The sequence below is a fragment of the Eumetopias jubatus genome, unplaced genomic scaffold (assembly GCF_037043125.1).
Source record: "Eumetopias jubatus isolate StellerSeaLion01/CBP00866 unplaced genomic scaffold, mEumJub1_p1.0 scaffold_13, whole genome shotgun sequence".
NCBI classification, from domain to species: Eukaryota; Metazoa; Chordata; class Mammalia; order Carnivora; family Otariidae; genus Eumetopias; species Eumetopias jubatus.
Window position 1 is genome coordinate 46721406 of NW_028274819.1, and position 19396 is coordinate 46740801.

A 19396-nucleotide genomic window follows, 5' to 3' on the forward strand; every position below is an offset into this window, starting at 1 on the left:
GTGTTATAGACACTAATGGGTACCCCACGCCAGTTCCTTTCACTGGGCCAGTCCACCTGTCCCCCAGGGGCTGTGCATGCCAGAGGCCAGCAGCTCAGGGCTGCACCCCACTCTGTGGAACCGCCCTCTGTGGTGAGAGCTGCCTCACCCAGAAATGCCCAGGACATTAGGCCCCTCCTGCGGGGATGGCCCAGAACTAGCGGCTGACTGATATTTTTTAAAGATTTTATTCATTTATTTGACAGAGAGAGAGAGCCCAAGCAGGGGGAGCGGCAGGCAGAGGGAGAAGCAGGCTCCCTGCTGAGCAAGGAGCCCCATGCGGGACTTGATCCCAGGATATGACCTGAGCCAAAGACAGACGCTTAACCACGGGAGCCACCCAGGTTCCCTGATATCGGTGTTTAAAAGCCTACCCCTTGGGCGCCTGGGTGGCTCCATCGGTTAAGCGTCTGCCTTCAGCTCAGGTCATGATCTCAGGGTCCTGGGATCGAGCCCCGCATTGGACTCCCTGCTCAGCGGGGAGCCTGCTTCTCCCTCTCCCTCTGCTGCTCCCCTCCCCCCCGCCTTGTGCTCTCTCTCTCTCATGTGCGCACACTCTCAAATAAATCAATAAAATCCTTAATAGATAAATAAATAAAATAAAAACTCACCCCTTGCTCCAAGATGGGATAAGCCTGAGATTCCAGCCACACTTCCTGTGGAGCAGAGCTCGATGTCGGCTGAGCTCATAGCTTTGCCCTGCTGCCTTCCCTGCCCTCACCTGCTTCTCTCCTCCCCTAAAGGGTTACTCGAGAGCTCGCCCTCAGTTAAACCACTTCCTCAAGAACTGATCTAAGTTCTTCGAGAACCTGATCTAAGACTGCCAAAATGTGTGAGATGCGGCCGCGCCACCAGGCCGAGTGGGTCAGAAGTTTGCTAGAGAAGGGCAAGCAGCCCTCCCAGTATACCTGGGCCTACAGGATTTTCCACACCAAACCGGGAGCCCTCTGAGCAAACCAGCATGGTTGGCGCCCCCTCTGCATCAGTGTCTCAATTAGAAGGGATTGAGTTCCCGGTGGGAGCCCAGAGCCGTGCTTGATTCAGCAAGGACTAAAGAGAAAGACAGAAACGTGTCTTCCATGAAATTCAACGAAGCAAAGTTGTATTTCTATAAGCCTTTCCCTCTGTTTCAGGGACTTCACTTCTAGTATATTCAAGTCACTCCTTGTGGCTAGATATCAGGAAAAAGAGAAAAAGAAGGAACCAGAAATTGGGACAAAGAAAAGGGAATAAGGCAAGAGACAGAGTGGGTGGGGCGCCTGGGTGGCTCAGTGGGTTAAGCGACTGCCTTCGGCTCAGGTCATGATCCTGGAGTCCCGGGGTCGAGTCCCGCATCAGGCTCCCTGCTCAGCAGGGAGTCTGCTTCTCCCTCTGACCCTTCCCCCTCTCATGCTCTCTCTATCTCATTCTGTCTCTCAAATAAATAAATAAAATCTTTAAAAAAAAGAGAGAGAGAGAGAGAGAGAGAGACAGAGTGGGTGAAGAGGTTTTGGCAGCATGACCTTGGGAGAGATGAAGGAAAGTGAGACCAAAAAACAAAAGCCCAAGCCCCCCACCGCAGGCAGGGTTCTGCGGGGAGGGATAGACTGAGCTAACTGGAGGGCTCTGCCAGTTCCAACCCGTCCTGGCTGGAAGCTACCGAAGAGCGTGCCCGCTGCACAATTGCTGGGTATATGGGGGAGGGCTTGATAGATACCGACCCAGCCATGGCAGACGCCCCGGCTAAATAAGGGTCACTCGGGCCCTTGCATCTGAAACCCCCACCGAGCACCGCTGCATTCCTGGAGCGGGGCTAAGACAGGCACCAGGAACCACCAGCTCTGCAATTAGACAGCCAGTGAGGGATCACTTAGACCTGCGGGAGAATGCCGCTCCGTGGGCACGCTGTCCATCAACAAAGCAAAACATGAACTGTGTGTGTCGTTGAAAACTGCAGAGGAGGGTGACCTGGGAAAAGTTTTAGGGAACAAAGCTTGGTAAATGGAAATTAATGCTACAGGGCCAGCGAGTCCTCGTTGAAGATATGTAAAAATACCACGGATGGCCTCTTTCTTTCATCTGTGGTCTGTATTATTTGAATCTAATGGAGGTAAAGGTTTGAGTTAGGACTTTCTTCAGTTCACTTCTGAACTCACTTCTCCATCCTCTGCTTTCCATACGGATCTTCAGCCCCCCGACTGCAGGCTCAGATGGCAGGGCCCTGGCAGGAAGCAGGTGACACCATCAGACTGGATCATTGGAGGAGAGTTTAATCCTAGGGGCAATTTACGGAGGTGGGAGCAGAGTATGGGGAAGCCGCGGGGCTGGTGCAAGGCCACGGGGCGGGGAACAGTGAGAATCCCTCCCACCCCATTCAGAAAAGGTGGAAGACACAAGGCAACTGAAACCAGATAGAGCTGAAGGGCCCATGATAGGAGCTGGCCTTTTGGTGACTGGGGGCATCAACCCCACAGGGAGGTGCGAAGGGGAATTAACCCCTGCCCTCTGATCTCCCACTGTCAGGATAAGGTTGCTGCCTGATGTCTGCCCCATAACTCAGCCTCCTGAGGTGAGGTGGGGTGTGGATGGGGTTGCCCAGCACACTGCACAGTGTACTAGCTAACAGGGCTTCGATGCAGGGTGGTTTGGTTTAACGTCTCCTTGCTCTGGTAGAGTTCAAAGGTTAGTTGTGTACTTGCCAGTGTGTGTTAGTCCTTGTTTGCAGGAGGGACAGAGACAATGCCAGGCAAGGAAAGAGTGAATACTCATCAGATGGCAGTAACCAGAGACACACAGAGCAGGAGGACACCAGGATGTCATCAAGAACCCTTATGTTTTGGATGAGGACCTGAGGCCCGGAGAGGGGAGGTGTTCTTGTGCAAGGTCACGCAGTGATTTAGAGACAAAGCTGGAACCCATGGCACCGCAGAATAAAATTCCAGACACAGGGAGGGTGACTGGCTGAGATCTGAGAGTCCTGCGTGAAGCTGCCTCTGGGGACAGGGAGAGCAGATAGCAGGAGTGGGGATGGGCAGAGAGAGAACAGGACCCTCACTCTGGCAGGTGCCAGGGGCCCCCAGAGGACCTTGTCAAGCACATAAAGGCCAAGCCAAGGTAGAGCTGGAAGGCTGACGAGGCCCAGGACTGTGGCCAGGTGGTGTCAGAGCTTTTTCTAGGCCTTGCCCTGTAGCCGGACCAGACTATGCAGAAAGCAGGAGCTACAGTGGCCCTGTGAGCTGCTGAGGCTGCCCTGGGGAAGTCAGGGCTACCGACTGCCTTTGAGGAACCCAAGCTCCAGGAACCCAGAGGCTGACTAAGCTGTGTTCCCAGGAGGCAAGGCTGCTGGCCCTGGGAGCTTGGGAGAAGAGCATTCTGGCTCCGCCCCCATGAGCCAGCAGCTGGGAGATGGTGAGCAGGGGCCAGAGAACTGCCAACCTTACTGCCCATGCCTGAGCCAGGGAGTGAGGTCTGTTGGTAGCATTTGGGGAAAAGATGATGGTTTCACCTTCGTCCTGTGGTACCAGGGCTGTTTTACATTAAAGACGTCTTCCTCCTAAAAATCTGGATTGATATCTCAGTGCCTCACCATGAGGTCAAAAATGGCAGACTTAGTGATTAGAATGTAAATTTGTGCATGGAACACTGCTGTTTTGCCTATTTGAAGCCTGATCATCTGGGTTGGTATGTCTGCCTTGAGAACAGTCTAGGAATCCAGCTTATAATGACCAAAATCAGGTGGTTTCTTCATAGAGCACGCTATAAGCCAGGCACTGGGCCATTGTCTTGGTTACATATGCCTAGTCCTAAGTCCTCAAGGAGCTCATGGTCAGTGAGTGAAGGTGGGGGTTTGAGAAGCCATATAAACCAATTTTGGCCCATGAAGGACTATTAGCACATCAGATCAGTGCTAGAATATAGCAAATTAGCCTTCCTCCCTTTTGCCTAGGCCGTGGGCATGCGTGCCTCACCAGCCACTACAGAGTGTGAGGGGACAGACTCTCTTCATTTTTTCAAGAAAGTTTTATTTAACTGGGAGAGTAGGAATCACAATAGGTAACCCCAAAGAAATGGTGACTCTCAGAAAGAGATCTGACTTAGTGTACATATGACTCTTCCCTTCTGGGGCACCTCCTTCCAGAGCCTTCTCCACATGGGTCTTGGGTGCAATATGATCTCTCCATTGAGACAAACATTCCACTAGGACACATGGTAGATACAGAATTTTAAGTTCTTTGCCTGGATCTCTGTGTACTTTTGTCTATTTTTTCTGACCAGCTAGATTGTAAACTCCTCAGGGAGAGGGCGGTGGATGCACTTGTTCAAGTTGTGAACGGCTGGGGCTGGGCCTCCACCTAATACACCTAATGTGTACCTGGGAGTTCTTGCCTGGCCCCCTTCTCTCTCTTCTCTGGAGCCAGCGATGGCTCCCAGATTTTCACTCAGGCCACTCACATCTCTGGGGGATGTGGTCCCTTTTCCTTGAGCCTAGTAAACCTTTGTTTGGCCATGTTCTTCTTTCCACTTTGCCCTCCTCCTAGGTTTATTAAGTTCATGGCCAAATAAAGCTACATGCTGCCCTTGTCCTGTAGTGTTCTCTGACTGTGTCTGGATAATAGCGGTCACCAGAAATATCTCCTCTCAGGTCCCATCAATCATCTTGCAGCATTGGCTGCCTACATCATGCGGCTGACTTTGAGAAAGCTCCGCAGTACTATTTCTGAATAATAGTAATAGATGGAGCTGAAGCCCAGTGGCCTTTGCTATTTATCTCTGGTTCTGCAGAGCAGAGCTGTATGTGCTGAAGGGGCGTAGATTATATCTCCAGCGTGGTGACTCTCTCGGGGGAAGGCAGCTTCCCTAATTGCCTCTTCATTGTACAAGTTGCCTGGTCCGTTTCCTCAAGAGACAATTTGCTGATTTGAGTGGAGGATGCCTTCAGCTGCTCAGCTCCAGCCCTTTGCTTGGTCTGTCAGAAAGCCACACGATTACAAAGTAGGGATGGTTGCTGGCTGGCTGCTAGCCCTTAAAGCCATCCCCTGTAAGCCACAGCCAGCCCCAAACACTGCCACCATCTGGCACTCCCTTCGCTTTACAGCCTTGGCCTGAGCTCCTTGCCTCAGCCCATTACGTGTGTAGCATCCCAACCTGCTCCAGTTCCTGGCTTTGGGAGTCTGTTTGCTCACACCCATGTAGGCTCAGATCCTTGGCACTGAGCTTCGTTCACTTCTTGACTCTGATTAGGAGTCTTTCTATAGTGATGCTGTTGGAGGCTGTCCTAGGTCAGTCTCCTCCTAGCCGAACCTGCCCCCAGGACCCTCACCTCAGTACAAATTCCCCATGGATAATAGTCCTCCTGGGTTCACCCTCCAGGGAAAGACCTGAAGACCCACACCCATGGGGACAAGGCCCTTGGATTTGCAAAAGGAACTGATGGGAACACCACTGGCCAAGGAGATGACCGTGGACTATGTTTGAAAACTCTCATGTCCTTTCTCTTCTGCTGGCTTTTATCTTGGGCATCTGCCATGAAATCTAACATTCATATTTGCTTTGATGGTTGTCATACTAGACGATGGCTTTGGCCATATCCTGAAATTATTTTGGAATCCCAACCCAACTTTTATGACATTTTAACCCGATGGCCCCCTTACGTTCACTTTTGCCTTTATGTTACCACAGTGGCACCTGGTTGAAAGAGCATGTAGATATTGAGCCATTTCTGTAAGTGGCTTTGGAGGTAGAGATGGGACTGGAAATACCAATGTTCTGTGATGTTTACCAGCTGCTAGTGTACTTGGTATAAAAAGTTAGCCCTAAGGAGACAGAATATTTCAACCTTTACCTGCAATTTGGTAGTTGTCCCAAGATGCCAGCATGGAAAAATCAGAAAAGGCATAATAAATCACCGAGTCCAGTCAGTACGGTAGACACTTACATTGTGGGAGCTGCAGACATCGTGGCAATGATCCTGTTTAATGAAGGAGGGTTTTTTTTTGTTTTGTTTTGTTTTGTTTTGTTTTTTTTACCACAAACCCAGCAGCTGCTAATCCAGCCTGGATGCATGACCATTGTAGGTACTCAGTAAATAGTGGCTATTATTTTGAAATTCAATGACCTATTCATTTTTTTAATAGATGTGATTTTTATTAAAATGATAGCATAGGTTACAAAGTTATTCACAATAAGAAAGTCAGACATACTGTGGGGAAAGTTTACCCACTCGTGGCTCATTGGGACTTTCATATCCCTCTAATCGAAATCTCTATGAATGAGATACTAGGCTTCTGGTCTGGCAGGACTGTTGATGCCCTGGTCACTGTAAAGGACCACATCAAAGGAGCTAAAAATCACGTTAGGACTAGTGCATCAATCAAGCTGCCTGCACAGAGAAAGACAGATAAGCAGGAGTCCAAGCCATAGGATGAAAGAGACACACACCCACTTAGATAAAAGTCATATTTCTTCCTTGCCAAATAGAACTCTTATCCATCACGTTTGATTAATCTTGACTTTTTTCACTCTCAGGAGATATTAACTTTTTCTCCCTGTTCTAATAGCTCCTAGGCATTGAAAAGAGATTTTCCAGCTCATAGATTGGGTAAAAGGAGCCCGCAGAGGGCCTCACCTTATGGTTTAAGTCCATTGCTTCTCTCTTATTTTCCTAAGGGGAAAATATTCGCCTTTCCTGTTCTGCAGACCATGGAGACTTGACCCCTAACGAAGAGCCCTCTTGCTTCCGTGTGGTTCTCTGTGCTATACATCCTAAAAAAGTCATGCTCTGTGGCTGGAGGAGGAAGAAAGCCCACAGCAGGAAACCCCGCCCCACCCCTGTCATTGAAAACCCACCCGACCCTCTTATTCACCTCATTCCTCCCAGAGTCCAGCCATCACGGATTCGCTTTGAAAAGGCTTTAACTGGTTTCTGCCGAGGAGACAGCCATAGCCTTAATTTTGTCCTGAGAATATTTAAAGACAATTGGAACAAAACCAAATGAGTTTTTTTAATATTTGGCAGATATTTTATTTTATTTTTTTTATAATTTTTTTTTATTATGTTATGTTAGTCAACAACCAAATGATTTTTAAACAATGATGCAGTGATTTCCTCTGTGTCTCCTTCATAGCCTAGAAAATGAAGACAAAGGAAGGGAAGGGGGAAAAAGATAGTCCCCTACATCCCCCTGGCCCTAACCACTCGCATCCCACACACCTCGTCCCCTGACCCGGCCCACAGCAGGCAGGAAATAGTGTGGTGGCCGGTGCCTGCAGCCAAGTCCCCTGACGGAGGACACAAAAGCAGCAAGTAACCAGGTCGGCATTTTTCTCATTCAAACTTGTCTAAGGAACAAGAGAATGTTTGAGCCACATGGAGTATCCTGGTGTGGGGAGGGTGGTGTGGGAAGGGCAGATACAACACAGCAAAGCAGTTCTGAGGCTGAGTCTGTTTCCTAGTTACTGGTGAGACCTTCCATCCTCTGCCCTCTGAAACAAGCCTGGGGCTGAGAGTAGTCAGGGGCTGCTGAGAGCTGGATTAGGTGTGGCTGGGGCATATTGTATTGTATTTTTTTTTTCTACCATATTCAAGTTGAGGCCAGGGCGGTGGTGAAGTCCTGGCTGGTGGAGTTGCCGGGATGTGGTCGGGGTTGAGGGGGATGATTGGGGTCAAGAGGAGATCAAGGTCAAGGTGAAGTCAGAGTTGCATTGAGCTTAGCATTGAGATAAGCCAGCCACACCTGAATGAGACTATGGTTGTGGGCAGGAGAGTTTGAGAAGAACTGGGTTAGGTTGGGTGGAACCAGGGTTCCCCAGGATCAGACTCTCCTTGATTCTCTAACACTAAATGTCCAGCCCACTCCCCTGGGTGCTCTTTGACCCTTACCTCCCTCAGGGCCCAAGGCTCATGCCAACCTTCAAGTGTTTTAGCTCCTGCTCTTGGCCCTCCCTGCCCTCCTGTATTTCGTGGGCATTAGCTATTTTCCCAGGGAGGGCACAAGAATCAAAGCAGCTGAATCGAATCCAGCTAATATAGTCACTTGTCCTGCCCATGTGCCGATGGATGATGTGGATGGAGGCACCGGCCCTGAAGCTCAGGGTTCCCCTGGGGAATCCAGTGATCAATGACATCCCCATTTCCCGGAGCAGGGATAATTGGCTCCGTGTTGTACATGTATACACTCTTCTTGACACTCACTCCTTTCCAGAAGAAAACAAAAACCATCTCCTGGGGAGCCCATAAGAAATGGGAGCTCTCTCCTCTTGCTGCCAGGCAAGTGACAGGGCACAAGCTAATCATTTGCCTGGTGTCTCTCGGCACAGATACCTTGCAATAGCTGGGCTGCCTGGAAGTAACTCCAAATGACATTTCCTGGATCCTGTTCATTGCACAACACGCCCTGGGAGCAGGGGCCAGGAGTTAGCAACAGAAGTCCCCTACCCATCTGGTGGACAGTAGATAAAGGCACTGACAGCAGGGCAGGTGCTCTCTCCAGCATCCACAGCAACTGGACTGAAGGATGCTGAGCAGCCTCACCCTCTTCAGCAGCATGTGAGCTTTGTGCCCAGCAGACCACGGGCCATCAGCCCTCTCTCCTGCGCCTGGGAGCTCCCAGCAATCAGCAGCATCCATACACCGCTGAGACATTAACACAGGCACTGCTCCCAGTGATACGAGGCTGCTGTGGGCTGGGCAAGCTGTCTGTACCAGGTGCTGGCATTAGCCTGAATCCAAGCCTTTCTCAACCTTGGCAGAGGGCGGGGGAGAAGGAGGTATAGAGGCTTGGACTAAGGTCCCAGGTACGGACTTTCAGAGGGAGAAGTTCCAGAGGGAGGAAAATGTGATCTGACCTCTTGGAGACAAGGGTTGACACACCGAGGGTGGTTGAAGGACTCAGTCATACTCAGCTTCCAGAAGGGAAGACCCAGAATCTTTAAAGCAGCTTCATGGACCGAAAGGGCTGGCTTGTTGCAGAGCTTGCCACAGCAAAACTTGGGAGCAGTGGATAGAAGGGATTGCAGGGTGGGTTTCTTCTCTGCTTGAGAGAGCAGTTTCTCTAAGCCAGAGTCCTTCAATGGGAGAATGGGCTGTTCTGTGAGGTACTGAGTTTCCCATGACAGGAGATGATCTACCAGGGCAGAAACAGCACATCAGAAATGTGGTTGCCCAGATTCAGGCAGTGGTGAAGGATTCAGTCACCTGACTGCTGAAGGCCTTCCTGTGGGATGCTCTGAGAAGCAGGTCTCATGTTCAAGGTCAAGGGTTTGATTACAGGTACTCCTTGGCTTTCTGCATACTTCTCTACTGTCCAGGCCCCTGCTTTTTGCCCTATGCCCTATCATCTCCTCCACACCGTGTTTGAGCATTATCATCCCTTCGGCCCTAAGGAGAAGATGATTCTTTCTAAATGACCACCTTTCTTTTCTGGTTCTAAGGACCACTTTCCTCAGGGGGATGCCTGGGGCAGGGAAGAAAGAAGCACCCACCTCCCAGAGCTGTGCTCAGTCCAAAGAGAAACAGTAGATTTCCCCATCCCCAAAGGTGCTACAAGACTCCTTGTCAGATGCCAACGGCACTACAAGAGGCCTTCATATCTTCCCGTTTCCCTCCTGCAGCCTCTGTTCTGACTGCAGCTACAAGACAGGTGTGTCAACATGCCACACTTCAGGCTTGGCAAAGGAGAAATGAGGCTCAGTTCCCCAAAGAGGTTTTGGGGTGCTGGCATTATCTCTGAAGGGGAGGACTTAGGCCCTGAAATAATGCCATGTAAAGTCCTTCTCAGCAAGAGCGGTGGCTGATGGCCTCAGTCTCCCATAACTCCACACCCCGAGCAGAGGCCCATGGGCACCTTGACAAAAGGAGCTCATTATTTGCCTTCCGTTACTGCAAAGTTCCGCTCAGTGCAGCAGCCGATCAGAGGAAGCCACCCACCATCAAAGCCTGGTTCAGGAAGATACAAGCAGTGTATGATTCAAGACAAACTGTCATCACGGATTAAAACATGTCTACGCCCCCAATGACAATAGTTATTTTTTCTGAGAATATTGAACGTGTTGCTTACATTGCATAGTTGACGGGGAAAGAAATCTAATTCCACCAGGCTGGATCATTTAAAGGCAATCTACGTGCTATAAACATACTGAAGGGTAGTGTTCCCAAGGTGATATAAAATAAAGCATGATTGCGTGATTCTTCTGTTGCCTTACTATTTCATTTCCAGCCTTTCAGCCTAATTCTTCATTACATGGAGAATTCTGTGCCAGCCACCTGTGATAATTTTTAATTTACTCACTAAATAAGCCCATTTCATATCTTCCTCTAACTATTCCTCTAACTAGAAGGATAATGCTCACCTTTATCCTTTAAGGGATGAACAAAAGTTCATTTTTTTTCAAGTATCACAATGTTTATTGATAGATCAAGTATATAAAATCAGGGCATGAATATGACTTGATAAATTAAGTAGACTTAATTTCAATACTGTAATAAGAGGGACCAATTCAAATTCTCACCGTTTGTTTCACACCCACAAAACCACTTCAAGGGCATTAACGATCTCTCAAAACTGATGTTTTGTACAAGTAAACCATGTTTCTTTTAAAAAGACTTGTGCACTTGCCCAGGCTCAAGGATATTAAAATCAAGCACATAAAGCCCCTTACTAGAGGTAGAAATACAGGCAATATACTGTTACGGCAACAACCATCAATTACAATTAAGAATTTTTCTGTAACAACCAAATGGCTAATCAAATATTGCAACAACTCAAGTATTACTGAGCAAAGTGCATTTCTACAGTATTCAGTGTTGCTATTGTATGTGTTGTATTGTGTTGCTATGTAACAGAAGTTCATCCCTTAAAGCCCGACTGAGATGCCACATCTTCTGTAGACCCCTCCTTAATCTCGCTGAGAGCTAGCTGTTGGGAGTTCCCCGAGCTATTTGCACCTGCCTCGTGGTAGGTAGCACTCACCACTTAGAATGGAGTCTACTTGTCTCTTGTCATATCTGTCTCCCACTGGGCTGGGAACTCCTAGAGACCAGGGACTGTGTCTCTTTGGTGCTTAGGACAGTGCCTGGCACACAGTAGGTGCTCAGGAGGGCTTTGCTTAACATGTTTTTTCTACTGTATGCAAAGCAGCCTGGGCCCATCTCAATTACTACATTAAATAGTAATTAATATTAAACATGCAAAAGTGAAATATTTCATCAAAAGAATAGAAAGGGCTATTCCTTAATTGAGGGACCCTGGAATTCTTGTTCCTAGATGTGTTTTGTACCCAGAATGTCAAAGGGGAGCCTGGAGTGGATGCCCCTCAGCCTCCTCCTGCCTGACAAGAGGCAGCATAGTTGAGCCTGGGACCTGAGCCTTTAGGACAGAGTGCCGGGAGTTGGCCAGCTCGACCGTGCCACCCAGCACCAAACTCTGCAGGGAGCTCATCAGAGCTGAAGTCACACAATAGCCCCAGTGCTCTCTTTGCTCCCGTGCAAAAGCATAAAGGATCACGTTTATTTGCCACATTCAGGAGGTTGATCTGGATTTGTGTTTATTTTTTCCTTCCTTGTTCAGAAAGGAGGTACATTTTCTGTACTCTGAGTTCCCAGGCCTGGTATTTCTGAGGTCAGACACATCACAATGTCTTGATTCTCTTCTGGGTTGCCCGGGTTCCAAAAGCACCCTTTGCCCTGACTGTAAGGGCTCCAGAGACTTGTAGTGGGTCAGACAGAGATGCTTTTCGAAAGCCAGACCAGTCTGCTCTTTACTTCCCATGAACTTAATTTCAGCAATTTAAGAGTATGTGTGTGTGTGGGGGGGGGGGAGGTGTATTAAACTGGCTCCATGCAGGAATGTGGACAGCTCTCCAATCCTGGAAATGATCCCTTGAGTGTTTTGATAGAAACCATAGAAAGAATTCATCTGATGTGGGTGAACTTCAAGCAGTACCCCCTAGAGACAGGACTGAACCATTTGTTCTTCCTTGCAAAAAGCCTTTCAAGATCACAGTCTCTATGCTAAGTTCAGTGCGAGGCACTGGAGCTATAACTGAACAGGCTGTGGGAACAGCCCTCAAAGAGCTTACCATCTAGTGGTAGAGATGGACCGGGAGACACTGGGGCTCCAGGGGAAGGACATCCAACCTAGTCTTTGGGGCTCAGCAAGGCTTCATAGAACAAGGAAGGACTTTCTGAGACTTGAAATTAGGAGTCTTGCAAGCCAAATGTGAAGAAGGAGCTTAAGCATACTGGGAAAACTTTAAATGTCCTGAAAGCTTTGGTTTGTTGGAATTCTGGGACTCTACTGGACATCCTCAAGACCGGTGCAGCTGCCCACTTCCAGTCTGTGTGTCTTCCTGTCTCCCAGAATATATCCCACTGCTGGAAGAATCTTGCCAAAGGAAAGCTCGGATCACATTATACCCTTGTTCAAAACTGTTTCCTCTCCCCCCCATTACGTGACAGCTTAAAGCCAGGTGGCTTGACCTCAGCTCACTACTGCCCTCCTGTGTCCTCTAGCCAAGAACTACCTGCATTCCTGCCCCAGCCTACCTTCAGCCACTAAATAGGGGGACACTTAGCCCCACTCAGATACTGGAGCCAATTCTATTCCCAGTTTGGGGAAGTTGTTTAAAGCTCTTTACCAGTATCTTGGTGGTATATACTCATGACAGAGTTCCAACAGACAGGGACTAGCAAGAAACGGAACAAGAGCTGGATACTTACTCCATGACCATCCAGCCAGAGTCAAGTATTAGTCTGGTGACAGCACAGATTTTCAAGGTGACCTCAAAGCCAGGAGTGAGGAGCATACTAAGGAATGGAAATGGGATCCAAGGCTGAAAGCTCAGAACTCTACCCAGGTACCATAATGAGTCCCCAGTCTCCTTCCAGGTAGCCATCTAATATTATGGGCCTCATCTTGAGTCCTTCCCTTCCTCCCCTCCCCATTTCATCTTAATGAAGCAAGGCTCTGGGATAAGTTGGAGCATGACAGTGGCAAGAGATTCCAACTTATTTGTTGGATGCTGGTCTTTGTAACTGAGTTCTTGCTTTTCCTGTGTGACCAAGGCCCTCACCCCTAGTCCAGGGAGACGGGCCATGTTCCCTGCTGGACAGTCTTCTGTTTGGGTTTTCAAGAGTTGCTGGCTGTCAAGCTCCTGGGATGGGATCCATGCCATACCTATCCTAGGTACCACCTGCCACCTTAGCGGTGCCTCCCTGACACTGACCCCTGGCTGAGACCTTCAGCCTTTCCCTGGCTGCCAGGATCCCCTGAGGCTACATATCCCTGGTCCATCTTCTTCCTTTCTGCTTCTAGGACCTTCCCCACCCGCTCATCTGAGGCCAATGGGCATATCTCACCTCAATTTCTGTCCCGTCCCATATGAGCTGCCTCAGGACCAACATATACATTTTAGCTCCCACTTCCTTTCTTGTGCACTTGCATTTGGGGGACAGGTACACAGCTTCCAATTTTATGTGTCAAATTCCATCTTGTTAGATTTGAGCCATCATTCTCTCTCGTTAAAGTTTTTTTTTTGGCTCTATCAGCATTCCCCCTCCCATCTTATCAGTCACAGATTTTGAGGAATATACTTTTTCTATGTTTATCTAATCTGTCAAGGAAAAATATGTGGAGGATGGAACTAAGGACAGAGCTTTTCGCTTGCTGCTAGAAACCCCTTTGATGTTGACGTTGAGCCATAAAGCGATCCCTTTGGATACAGTCATTCAGTAGTGACTATTTTGCTTGATTATATAACATCTAGTCCAAATATTTTGAGCATCCAGTCCAGATGTTTCAAAATGGTGGCAAATGTTTTGTTCGGTCTGCACATCATTTTTAAAAATCTAAACTCATGTTAAAAGCCAGGAGGTATCTCACCAAAATATCCAGATTTCTGGCTTTTCTTGAGAAATACTTAATAACAATCAGCTGGAATTGAGTGGCAGATGCCTTTGTTAGGCAGGCATGTCCTCTTTGGTTTGCTACATTCCCTGATTACTCATTTATGTTTTGAGTTTACAAACTTCCTAAAGGATATGAAGGGAGACTTTGTGTAACAATCATTATATTAGCTATCTATTGCTGTGTAACAAATCACCCCAAACTTAGCTGGCTAAAACAACAAACATGTATTATTGTGTACAATCTTTGAGAGTCAAGAATCCAGGAGGCTCTTGGCTGGATGGTTCTGAATCATGAGGCTATAGTCAAGATGTTGACTAGGGATGCCATCATTTGAAGGCTTGACTGGGGATGGCAGACCTGCATGGATCTTGATTCATGACACGGAAGTTGGCTTCCCTCAGAGTAAGTGATCCAGGAGAGAATGACCAAGCTGTGATGTTTCTTATGACCTCGTTGCAAAAGTGACACACTTCTACTTTTGCCTTATTCTGTTCACTAGGAGCAAGCCACTAAGTACAGCCCACATTCAAGAGGAAAGGAATTGAGCTCCATTTCATGAAGAGAGGAATATCAAAGCCCTTGTGAATGCCTTTTAAAACCACCACAATCATTACATTGGATAATATATGTAAAACTTTCAGTGCTATGTACTTAATGCCTAGTAAGTGCTCAGTAAATGTTACTTATAATAATACTAATAATAGGTAACACTGAGTATTTAGAACCTGCCAGACATTCTTTTAAAAGCTTTATGTGCATTAACTCTTTAACCTCACAACAACTCTATAAGGTGGTCTTTATTATTATTCGCATTTTACAACTTGGAGCACATGCACCGTGAGGTAAAACAAATAGCCCAAGTTCACACACTGGTAAATGAGAAGATGGGATTCAAACCTTACTAGTGTTCATTTAACCATTATCCTACACTGAATTTCAAAAATCTTATTATTATTGCTTACAGTCATTATTGGTATATTATTGTTATTGTTGTTGTTATGACTGTCATCATCATCATTATTATTAGATACATGTTTCCCTGACCTGCAGCACCAATAAGCCTGTTCAGGAAAGAAGTGTGATCCATTTACTGATTTGTTCTAATAAAATCTTTGTTAGGCCCTTGGCCTCACCATTTCATGATGTAGATACTCAAAACCCACCGCTTTCCAATCTTGCTCCTTGCTCTTTGGATAACGACAAACCTCTTAAACATGATTTACTGGGCCCCTCTTCAGGGTTTGCCCCTCCTTTTGTCTCACTCCATCTCACTCCTGCCCACCCTGCGCTCTCTGCCCCTGGCTGCAGGGGCTTCCACTAATCTTAAGCGCCATACTCCTTCCATCTTCAACATATGTGCCCATGTGGGTTTATGTGCCTGGGACTTCTTTCCTCCTCTCTTAAAAAAGAAATCATGCCTATGTTTGGTATTAAATCCCATTGCCTGTAATCTGAATAATCCTTTCCCTTTTCTTGAGTCGATAGTGGTTTTCCAGCCCCTTTCTTCTCCATATTAGTTCAGTGATACAATGTCTGGTGGATCTCAGAGCCCTGAATCCTGGTCTTCTCGGCTGGAGACTAGACTGATTGACAACAGTCAGGCACTCTCTTCACATTCATTTTTATCAGAGTAGTTAAATGCCCAGCCCTGAGGCCTGACTGCCTGGGTTTGAATCTTGATTCTGCCATTTATAAGCTGGTGACTTACACTGATACCTCTGTACCTCAGTTTTCTTATCTTTAAAATAGGAAGAATGACTTAAAATAAGCTTTCCTATAAGCTTGTGGTGAGGAGTTATGAGTTAGTTGTGGGAAGTGCTCAGGAAGGGCCTACTGGCCCACAGTCAGTTTCTTGTGGTGATTACTGTACCCCCTTTCTCCCCTTCAGCCAGCTGCCCAGTGATCTCAGGCACAGCTAGCACAGGATGGGGATGCCCAGGTCAGAGATCAATCCTAGGAGATCCAATGATCCTCTAAGATTTAGAGAGAAGGCAGTGGGTATGGAAGGAACTCACTTTGCAGAAAGACATACACAGATTTCAATCCAGGCTCTGCTGTTTATCAAGTATGCTGTCTTGGACCCATCACTTTAACACCTCAGTTTTCTCATCTATAAAACGCAAATACCAATAGCTCCTCTCAGGGTTGTTTTGAAGATTAAATAATGCCTGTAATGTGTGGAACACTTGAATGCAGGAACATAGCAGTTATTTAATAAATGTTAATTTCCTTCTTCTTCCCTTCAAATCAAGCATTATTCTCGTGGGCATAGAGGGAACTACAGAATGGAAGCTAAGGAGCTGCCGTTTTCTCCTCGGCATCTCATACAATATGCCATTGGCCTCAATCACGGGCCCCTTCTTATTCATCTTCTTAATTCTGTTCTTTCAGAGCCAAATCAACTGCAATTTTGAATCTCCTTTCTATTTTCTCTACATGACCTTTTAAAAATATGAGCTTCCTCAAGAGTTCCCCGGGGTCTGATTTTTCTGGGGTTTCTCCCATGTTATTCCTGTTTTGGATCATCGCCGGTTACATAAGCAGAATTTTGGTGCTGAGGGCCTCCTTCCAAAGCCTGTAATCCATGAAATCACAGCTTTCTTTCCCATCCACTTTTTGAAGTCTGTCCACTAAAGCCTAGGCTTTGGGTGTACCTGGCCTGCCTTTCTCTAACAAGCCTTGTGAGACGATATGGACGTTTTCCCCAAGGTTCCCAGCACTCCGCTTCACCAGTTATTCATGGTTGACAGGAACTGATAAGCCCGGAATAGCAAAGGGTCTTTTTTTAATATATATTGCTAATGTATCAAGCCCTGTTGCAGCACTAGAAATCAGTAGAGAGAAAAAGCCCATGTCTATATAGAATGTACATTTTCACTACAGATACATCAAAATAACCAAGGAAGGATTAATATGATTTTTAGATACTTAAAAACACTTACAGAAAAGTAAGACAGGACAGGTAGCTGAAAGAACATGTAGGGATGGAAGGAAGTGAATTGGAAGATTTGATGAGATGGTCAGGGAGATTCTATCTGAGCCTGTGATATTTAATAGAAACTGAATGCAGGGAGCGAGCCCTGCAAAGACTAGGAGATCTTTGAGGCAGGAAATACAATTGCAAAGGCCCAGGGGCTGAGGAAAGAACAAGTTTTAGTCAGAGCCCATGGGGTCCTAGAAGAACCATGGACAGTTGTTGGGGACATAGGCAAAGGGTGTCTGTGTGTTTGTATGTGTGCGTGTGTGTGTGTGTGTGTGTGTGCGCGCGTACGTGCGCACATTTGGGGGGTGGGGAGGGGAGACCTATAGGTTTTATTAGACTCTCTGAGATCGCTAAGATGTAGAAAGTGTAATAACCATGGCATCCTTCCCTCCAGCCATCGGGGGGCAGGAATTGTTAGCTCAGCAAGTTGTCAAACATCCCGCTTTGAATGGAGTGGAAGCCTTCCCTTTGGTGTCTGGGCAGCCAGGGCCCTCCCTGTTCACTTTACCTCCTTATCAACCCTGCAGTCTGGGCCATAAACAGCCTCCCTCTTGCTTCATCTGGTCACAGCACCAAAGGCAGATTAGAGATTCAGCCCTCACCTCCTTTCTTCTCTCCTTTAGCCTCACCAAATGCTTCCACCCTTCAGTGAGGTGGTGCCAGGCGGGAGTTAGCCCTTCCTGCCCCAGCAGCGCTGTTCCCAGACTCAAGTCACCTGCAAATCTTTGTGATACCCGTGGGATCACCCCATGCCTAGCTTCCAGCCTGGAATTGACTTTGCTTGCTACCCCTGTTGCTACTGCTGTGTAGACTTCTTCTTCTTTTTTTTTTTTTTTAATTTATTTATTTTGGAGAGAGAGAGTGAGAGAGCAGGGGGCGGGGCAGAGAGAAAGGGAGAATCCCAAGGAGATTCCCTACTGAGTGCAGAGCCTGCTTTGGGGCTGACGTGGGGCCGATCCCACAACCCTGAGATCATGACCTGAGCCGAAATCAAGAATCAGACGCTTAACCAACTGACCACCCAGGCACCCCCTGCTGCATAGACTTCTGAGGAAATTAGTTCTGTCTTCAGCTCCCAACTCAACAGTTTCCTCATCTGACGCATGGTCCCTCCCACGTGTGCATCCTCTCTCCACATCCCTGGCCACTCTCCATGGTAACCAGTTCACAGGTAGATTTCTGTCCTCTGTCAGGCTTAATCCCTAAGCAAACTCTGTCTTCCTGCCCTCACAAATGTCACCCTGCTTGATCCAGCTTTTGTGGATTCCAATATTAAGAAAACCAGACACTGCTTGTGAACACCATCCGCACACCCAGCTGAGACCCTGCCAGTTCTTTGCTCTTTCGAAGTCGGGGGGGGGGGGGGGGGATAAAGCAATAAAAGTGCCACTCAGCTATCTGACTTCCTCAGTGTCCTGCCAGACTTGAAAGATGGCCTCTCTTTCTATGTGTGGTTGTCCAGCCACGGGTGGTTAACAGCAGAGGACGTGGCCGTGGCTGGGTAAGGCTCAGCCGCTGCCCAGGAAGGTGGTGCCTCTCCCATCTGGCTGTGCACCAGCAGCAGTAAGCAGCAATGCCCGCCCTGTGCCCACTAGTGCTCTGGAGTCTGCAGCTGGTCATTTGAATCAGCACTGTGGTCAACATACTTACACAAGATCTGGCTTCCCCATCCCGTTGCCCCAGTGTTCCAGAGCTGCTTTTCTTCCTGCTGCACGACTTGTCTCTTCACTCAGAGCTTGGTTCCCTCTGTTCAAATCAGCTTGTACTCCCTCCATTCAGCCCTCCTTCCTTCTCCTGTTCTTTGTATCATTGCCTCTACTCTGGAGGAAGATACCTGCTTGGGAAGCTGTGTTCTGGATTCCTTTCCCTTCCCTCAAGTGTGGTGACCACTTAGGCTTGCCACTCATCCAGCTGTCTCTTGCCTCAGGCAGGAAGACTCAAGCTTCCTGAGGTTCCTGAGGGTAACCCCTGCGTTCCTCCTCATCTCTGGGTCCCAGTTTGCCCATCTCCTGGGATCATTATGAAGATTCAAAGAGCTAGTGTCAGGGCGCCTGGGTGGCTTAGTTGATTGGGCGTCTGCCTTCGGCTCAGGTCATGATCCCAGGGTCCTGGGATCGAGCCCTGCATCAGGCTCCCTGCTCGGCGGGAACCCTGCTTCTCCCTCTCCCACTCCCCCTGCTTGTGTTCCCTCTCTCGCTGTGTCTCTCTCTGTCAAATAAATAAATAAATAAAATCTTAAAAAAAAAGAGAGAGAGCTAGTGTAGATGAAGCGCCCAGCACACGGTAGGCTAAATTCCTTCTTTCTGCTTCCCCTGGGGCCATCTCCCCCACTTCTGGTAGACACACTCATTTCACTCTGACCAGGCTTTCATCTGGAGCGCCCTTGATGTGGCAGCACTGTAAGCCAGTTACAGAGACACAGAAACCCCATCTGTATCCCAAGTTCTTACCGTGGGACCTTGCCAGACCCATGTTGGCAGGGACTGAATCT

At 47.9% G+C, this 19396-nt stretch overlaps 1 protein-coding gene and 1 long non-coding RNA gene across 5 annotated transcripts in view; one reads left to right on the plus strand and one right to left on the minus strand.

The window, feature by feature from the left end:
• LOC114219416 (uncharacterized) overlaps nucleotides 1-748 on the minus strand; it is a 55122-nt gene extending 54374 nt beyond the window's left edge. For both annotated transcript variants that reach the window (XR_003611365.1, XR_003611366.1), the window contains exon 1: nucleotides 651-748. This is a non-coding gene — a long non-coding RNA (uncharacterized LOC114219416). The remainder of the gene's footprint in view (nucleotides 1-650) is intronic.
• Nucleotides 1-19396, plus strand: part of GALNT18 (polypeptide N-acetylgalactosaminyltransferase 18) — a 348597-nt gene that overhangs the window by 214898 nt on the left and 114303 nt on the right. The gene's annotated exons all lie outside the window — the stretch shown is intronic.